The 8,292-nt window shown below is 46.4% G+C and overlaps 1 non-coding gene across 1 annotated transcript; it reads left to right on the top strand.

Annotated features, from left to right (window-relative positions):
• Positions 1-2,208: 2,208 nt before the first annotated feature.
• On the top strand, positions 2,209-2,317 carry LOC144714416 (small nucleolar RNA R71). The gene has a single exon (XR_013584354.1). It is a non-coding gene; the product is annotated as a small nucleolar RNA R71 (small nucleolar RNA).
• Positions 2,318-8,292: the final 5,975 nt, after the last annotated feature.

Raw genomic sequence — 8,292 nt, 5'->3', positions numbered from 1 at the left:
TTTTCATTCACTTCTACTGTCACTCCAGACTTCTTTGGAACCATGTGTACGGGACTCACCCACCTACTATCGGAGATAGCGTATATAATTCCTGCATTTAACCACTTTAAAATCTCTTTCTCAAGGACTTCTCTCATGTAAGGGTTGAGCCTTCTTTGATGCTCTCTACAAGGTCTAGATTCCTCTTCCAAAAATATCCTATGTTCACATATTGAAGATGGAATTCCTCTAATATCATCAAACGTCCAACCTATGGCGTTCTTATGCTCTCTAAGTACCTTGAGCAAGTCTCCTTCCTGTTTAGGAGTTAGTGATGAAGAAATGATTATAGGTAGGGTTTTCTTCTCATCTAGATATGCATATTTGAGGGATGAGGGTAAAGGTTTTAGTTCTAGGCCTACCTCCACTGAAGGGGAGTCCATGATCTCTTCATCTAGCTCTCTACCCTCTACATGTGAGACATATTTTTTATCACTTCCTCCTCTCCTTCATCTTCTGTACACAGTTTTAATTCTTCATTGCTTCCTAAGGGGCACTTCATCATTTTTGATATGTCAATTTGAACTCTTTCTTTCCCAATCTTAAATTCTACTGTCCCCTTCTCCCAATCCATAATTGTTTTCGCCGTGACTAAGAATGGTCTTCCTAAGATTATAGGAGCTAAACTAATGTTCCCCGATATCTTCACATCAGTCACTATAAAATCTACAGGTATTTCACAGTTCTCTACAGTGATCATGACATCAGTTAACCTTCCCTCAGGTTGCCTAACAGTTCCGTCAGCTAGGAGTAAGTCCATATGTATTTCCTCCAACTCTCCAAACCCACACTCCTCGTATAAGGCTGTTGGAATGATACTTATGCTTGCTCCCGTATCTAATAAAACTTTAGAAAATGTGTTTCCTCCTATTTCACATGTAATGAAAGGGGCTCCGGGATCTCTCATTTTGATAGGGATGGCATTCAAAAATGCTAGAGGCATTCTCAGAAAGTTTAACTACTTCCCTAGGCTTCCTAGTGGTGCAAGCATCCTTAAGGTATTTCTTTAGGGAGGGTGCACACCTAAGCATGTCTTCTACAGTAACAGTCATGGTGGCTCTTTTAAAATTCTCTAATAACCTATGTTCATAATCAAGGACATATTTTTTTCTATTCAAAGCTGAAGGGTAAGGAACATCTTGCCCACTTGTAGAAGGTAGAGGTTCTTCCGCGTAGGGAAGATCCTCTCCTTCTTCCTCTCTTGGCTCATTCCCCTTCCTAGAATTCTCTCTAGAATTCTGATAAGGGTCCTGAAGTTCCTTTCCATTTCTCAACTTTGAGATTTCCAGAACTTCAGGATCTTCTCCATTCATCTCATCATGAGTGGAGTGTTGCACATGATGTAAGTTGCATGGGTTAATTACAGGTTTTGTGGGAAATTTATAAGATGTGCAAGGGAGTTCTGTAATTATACCTTGGTGTTCAGAAGGTGCAGGCCTAAAGCTCTCCAACAACTTCCTCATTTGTTCCTGAGATTCCAACATCTGCTTCGTCTGAAAATCCATCATGACCTGCATCCGCATCTCCATCTCCGCTCGCAACTTTTGGTTTTGCTTCTCTATCATATCTGAAATGACGGGGGTGAATGTAGAAAAATCAGGCTGGTTGTGAGAGGGAACCTGATACTACTGCTGGGGCCTGGACTGGAACTGCTGTCTTTGTTGGAATGGAGGTTGAGCTGCCGGCTTACTCCCTTGGTGGAAGGTCTCTCCATTTGGAAAATTCGGCCTCTTTTGCCCTGCCCATGTTTGCTGCGGTTGGTTGAAGGCTTTCACCTCTTCTTCCATGGCTTGGCAGGCTCCGTCTTCATGTTCCCTGCTGAAACAGAGAGAGCAAATTTTGGCCTTAACGATGGGGGAGTTACCTAAGAAAACGTTCTTCAAGGTGGAGGTGAGCTCCTCCAATTTCTGGTTGGTTTCTCTTAAACCCGCTTGCAGCTCGCCCTCCTTAGCATTAACTTGCAGAACTCCTGCTCTCTTGGGCTGCAGGTTCCTCCCATTCTGACTTTCTCCAATCTCCTGCAGGTCAGTTTTTGCAACTCTCTCCAAAATATTAAACACTTCATCCTCATATGCGGTATAGAAAGTTCCCCCGGAGGCTAAGTTAACCTTATTTTTCATGAAATCTGATAAAGATTCATAGAAAATTTGGGCTAACTGACAGTGTTCCATTCCATGATGGGGACATTTCCTCAGCAAGTCATTGAACCTCTCCCATGACTCACTAAAAGCCTCACCTTCATGGGGATGAAAGTTATGAATTTCTCTTCGGTAAAAGTTAGTTTTAGAGAGAGGGTAAAATTTCTGCAGAAATTTTCCCTGCATCTCTTCCCAAGAGTTGAACGTGATTCCTAGATTGCGATACCATGAAAATGCTTTATCTTTTAAGGTAAGAGGAAAATACTTCATTTTCAAAATTTCTGTAGATAGTCCAGGAACGCTTTGGGAAGAACATCTAATATGAAAATCATCGAGGAATTCTAAAGGATTCTGTGCAGGTAGTCCATTAAATTTGGGTAAAGAATTAATCAAAGCATTATCATATCTGAATAAAATACCTTCACCTATGTTCAGGTTGACATCGGTTTGTCGCAGGCTTCCCGACGGTGTCGACCTGTCCAGCATTGTTCTCCTTCATTCTACTGATGTCTCTCTTCTGCCATTTTTTCCTGCTGAATTTCAGGTTCCGTAACTGTAGATTCTGGAGTTGCATCGCGTGCAACGTTCTCTGTAGATCTTTCACCAGCCCTTGAACGAGTCACTACCATAGAACTTCAGCAGAGAATTAGAAAGACAATAAGTTGAGGATTTCAAGTCCTGCAGGTTTAGGAGAAGGAATTATAGATAACTGAAAACACAGAAACAAAAATTCTACTGTAATACAGTGCTACCCGGCAGCGGTGCCAGTTGATAATCTCAGTTATGGGGTGTTTTTACGGGGTATTTATCGGTCTAATCGTGTGAGGACTGAGCTTATCTAACACAATTTATAACCTCAAAGCCTTAGGGCAAGTGGGGTGTCGATCCACAGGGAGCAGGTAAATTTAGAGTATTTTCCCTTTTTTAATTCGAAGTATATTAAAACTCAGACTGCTAAGTATATTATCAGTTAGTTTCTACAAGTAAACTTTATAGAATTTAACTGAGTAGGTCAGTCAGCAGAGGATTTATCTGCTGACAGTGTATCTTTGCCCCTTGGGGCAAATAAGCAAGCACCCTGCGTGCAGGTAGGCCTGAACGCAGACTCTTACTTGCGCGCAGGCTTGCACGTTGCCACCCAGCGCAAGCGAGCGCTGCTCCCGGCACTGCTGCGGGCAGGCAAGCCTGCTCGCGACGTCTCAGCGCGCTGGTGAGCCTATTGCAGCGCTGCTGCGCGCGGGCGAGCTCTGCTCGCTGCGTAGCTGCGCGCGGGCGAGCTCTGCTGGCTGCGCTGCTGCGCGCGGGCGAGCTCTGCTGGCTGCGTTGCTGCGCGCGGGGGAGCTCTGGTTGCTGCGCTGCTGCGCACGGGCGAGCTCTGGTTGCTGCGCTGCTGCGCGCGGGCGAGCATGCTCGCGGTGGTGCTGCGCGTGGGCGAGCATGCTCGCGGCGGTGCTGCGCGCGGGCGAGCCTGCTTGCGGCGGTGCTACGCGCGGGCGAGCCTGCTCGCGGCGCTGCTGCTCGTGGCGCTGCTGCGCGCGGGCGAGCTCTGCTCACTGCACTACTGCGCGCGGGTGAGCCTGCTCAAGGCAGTGCTGCGCGCGGGCGAGCTCTGCTCGCAATGCTGCTGCGCGCGGGCGAGCTTTGCTCGCAATGCTGCTGCGCGCGGGCGAGCCTGTTGCACGCAACGCTGCTGCGTGCGGCGTTGTTCCCCGCGGCTTGGATTGCTGGCAACCTAGGCTGTTGCCTGGGTTGCTAGCTGCTTGGAAGTTCTGCAGGGATGGATTTCACGATCTGATGTGGAGAACGATGGAATTTTTGCTAGAACAGAATGGAAAACGATTCAATCAACTATGAGATTCGAAATCAAGCATAACCAGAGGAACAATAGAAATTGGAAATGCTGAAGACACAGCTTGTGATCTTCAGCCCAACTCTGATTTTCTTAGAAGGGAGAAGAAGATTGCACTAAAACTGAAACGCTCACGCCTCCTTGTGTCACTCCTTTTGGGCAAGGCGACGATCGTCGTGCTCGGCTACTCCTCGCTTGCTTCTCTCCCAGCTCCAATGCTCAGCAGCCTTGGAGGGTCTGCAGAAATCCTTTCTCTCCAAGCCCTAGCTTCCTTGAGAGAAATTCTGGACAACCTCAAAATGAACTCTCAAGAGAGTATTTATAGGTTTCTCTTACCACATGCCCCGGGGGCATTTTTGGAATTTTCTTCTTCTTGAATTTTCGCCAACTCCTCTTGATTCTTGTCGTCCTCCTTTGGTTGTCTTAACCTGTCTCTGAACTTACTAACCAAAAAATGTCAAATATAATCCACTTGATTCGAAGAATCAAGTGAGGTTAGTAATTTTATAAAATAATGCATATGCATGACAACTCACATGAATTAACTAAATATTCTTGATGCTTTGATACTTAAAAGTCTAAATATTTGATGACTTATTGAGAGTCATCAATGAACATGGAGCATGAGTGGGGATCTTCAAGATGAAGGAGAATATTTTACATGCCAAGGCTTGTACGGATACATCTAGAGGCTGTGGAATTTAGCAGCTCCATACATCTCACTTGATCATCCAAGAAATCATGGATCCAATCTTTGCCCAAGTGATTTGATAATCATTATTTAGATCTTGCTCTAATTCTGTTATGTCTTCTAGTGTGTGGATTTCTTTACTTTCATCCAAGTCAAGGCCATAAAACCAACACATATTCTAACTTAAATAAATATTTTATTTACAACATCAATGCTAAAAAACTCCAAACATTTTTCTGAAAAATTCAAAATAAAGGACAAAAGTCCAACATTAATTTTGGCTTCGCTTTCATCCACACTGATCTCTATTTTTATATTAAAAATTAAATATGAAACAATGGGTTTTTGTATCCATGATATATATATATATATATATATATATATATATAAGTGTCAAAAATGATAGAATGCATTATTAAATCCATTAGATGCATAAAATATTGATAAATGTTATTGTGCATGTTATCATACCCCCCCACTTACCTCATTTGTAGTCTGTTTGCAAATGTAGGACATAGAGATGATCTAAGAACTAAAAATTCATACATGGTGTCAGTTAATTTATAATTTCTTGGTGATGACATGTATACTCGACCGTAATGTATATCTGGACTCTATGCAAGGTAACATATTAGAGTCCTCAAAATTCCAGTTGCTGAGGTTTTTTCCACTTTGTGAGCATAAACCAACATGTTGGTATTTTATATGATATTCTTTGTACTAATGGGAATGGTAATGTACATTGATATAGTAATATATCACTAATTGAATTTTGTTAGGAATGATTATGCATGTCATATAATTGATGTCATTCCTTGTAAGTACACCTATAACTACAATGATTGAAACAAGCGAGAGAGTTGTAAAGTGTGATCACATCTATATGAGTGATATATCTTCCCAGATGACCACACAAGAATGTCTAAACCTCAAATAATTGACCAAGAATGTTCATATAAAGCCCACAGTACTAAGGTTTCTCTCTTCACTATACCCTACTATTAGGCCCCTAACTAGGCGGCATTCCCTACCCAAAGGCCTGCGTGCTTATTGGGAGTGCGTGTCCGCGTCGGAGACTCACGATATTTAATGACTGAGTCATCTTTGGTAGTGATGCCCAAACCTGATCTTTCAGGCCCTTGCCCTGTATGTGGTGATACACTACAGACGGTGCGTGTGCCCGTTCATGCCCAAGGCGGGATAGATTAGGTGTAGTATGCGCGTGCTGGGCGCATGTGCCGACAGGCGTGAACGCGCGCGCGCGCCATGGGCCGCGCGCTAGCGCCAAGCGCCACACGCGGGCGCCAACGCTACATGCCAGTGCCAAGTGCCGTGCAGGAGCGAGAAGTGCCATGCACGGGCAGCGTGCCACGGGTGCATCGCGCGAAGTTGTGCGGGGTGCCATGCAGTGGCCGCGCGGGCAGCGCGCGCATTGCGTGTGCGCGGCGAGGGGTAGGGAGACATCAGGCCAGGAGACTAAGGCATGTGGCGCACTAAGAGCGTCAAGGCGGCATAGAGGGCACGTAGCGCTCCCACGGGTAGTGCTTGGTGCGTAATGCCCAGCTTGAGGCATGGAATGCGGTGGCGTTACACAGACTACGCGCAAAGGTGTCAGCATGGGTGCTTGGGGTGTGTGTGGTCGTCAAGGCAAGGGTGGCGTGTGTGATCGCTATGCCCGTGGGCGCGAGGCGATGGCGTGGGGCCACATGTGTAGCAATAGAGCGGACACGCGCACACGGAGCGGCGGCCTCGAGGCAGAGAGGCGACACTCCCATGGCGCGATGCATCTCATCTCGTTCGTTTGTATCACCCCTCGTCTTCCCCCATGTAATTATCCCAACTACGATGTAACCTTTCATGATATGAATGCAATGATGCTATTCCCTGCCGGGGCTGCATCCCCACCATCTCCTCTAACCCCTTCTATCCTATCTTAAGCAATTGCAAAGACTTTTGCTGCAAGAGATCAAGGCTGCTTAGTGTTTTGCTCTGAGCACTGAGGGCGGCACACGTCAGATTTGAGTAAGAGACCTAGCTGGGATTTGATCGTGTGACAATTGGTATCAGACCCAGGATGGATTGCTCCCCCTGTGCTCCTGAACCCGGTTGAGGAGATGGAACCACTTCACGCATAGCCACGTAAAGAGCGACAACAGAAAGATAAATAGTAGAGGCATGCCACCCGCTTCCTATAGAAGAGCCTCTTGGGTCTGAAGACCCAAGTTGACAAGAACCGAGACAAAGGCAAATCAGATGTGGGAGAGCTAAGGGTTGAGACCCGCTAAAGACAAGAGATCCTTGAGGACACTCTACGGCAGCTCGAGGATATAGTACACACGCTCACGGAGATGGTATTGACCCTAAAACTGAAGGTGGAGAGATAGGAAGAAGCTCCCATTAGCCATTCTAGCAGTGATGGAGGGGAAAAATTTTCACTTCTGCCACCGCGGTTCGACGGGTCCCATAGAGAAGACGTCGTGGTGGAGTTTATGTATGATTGCGACCGATACTTTGGAAACAAGGAAAGTTTGGACAAAAATAAAGTGCTGCAAGCAAGTTACTTCCTCACAGATGAGGCAAAGCTATGGTGGCATCAACAGGAGTGTGGGAACTGGCCACCTCCTACATATGAAGATTTTGTGCAGGAAATAAAGGAGAATTTTGTACCATACAACACGACGTGGACAACGAGGAAAGAACTCGAGAATCTCAAAATGACGGGCAATCTGAGAGAATACGTGGGCCAATTTGTGTCCATAATTAGGAGGTTACTGACATGTCTGAGGTGGACAAGCTCTACCGCTTTGCTAAGGGACTTTCCCACTGGCTCTAGGCAGAGCTTGAGAGAAGGCACTACCGAGACCTGAATTTGGCATATCGAGTTGTGGAAGGAATGGAGCTCTACACCACCAAGCCTGCAAAGACAAAAGAGAAATCTGGGAAGTGAAACAAGCCACATCCAGAATGCGCCGTGGCACCAGGAAACCCAAGCAGTCAAGGCCTGAAGAGAAAGTTCAAGATAGGCCATGACAAAGCCCGAGACAAGGGCAAGAGCCCGAGACAAGGGCAAGAGCCCGAGACTGTGGAAAACAACTCTAGGCGCTGGGGGCAACAAGTTGACATGTTTTGCTTGCGGAGGTCCACACTTCATAAAGGATTGCCCGAAGGGTACGGTGGTGGCCACCAACGTCAATGCAATGGTCGTGCTGCCCGCCCAACTGGATGTTCCTAGGGGTAGCAGTACGATCACCTTGAACCCCCTCTAGTGCTTGGCGACACTACAGGGGGCGCCCTAGTCTAGTATGAGGATCTGAACCTCTTGCACATCTCGGTATTGATAAACATGAAACCTTCCATGGCTATGGTCTACATGGGGGCGACACACAACATCCTCACTAAGAGAGAAACAAAGAAGCTCGGCTTGAAGCTTTCCCCGAGTACACGGAAGATCAAGGCCATCCATTGGGAAGCCGATACATTGTTGGCGTTGCCAAGGGAGTGTTGCTGCAGGTGGGATCTTGGGAGGGCCGGACCAACTTCATGGTGTCCCCCATGGATGACTTCACGGTTGTCCT

The sequence above is a fragment of the Wolffia australiana genome, chromosome 1 (genome assembly GCF_029677425.1).
Source record: "Wolffia australiana isolate 7733 chromosome 1, ASM2967742v1".
Taxonomy (NCBI): domain Eukaryota; kingdom Viridiplantae; phylum Streptophyta; class Magnoliopsida; order Alismatales; family Araceae; genus Wolffia; species Wolffia australiana.
This window is presented reverse-complemented; position numbering and strand designations above follow the sequence as displayed.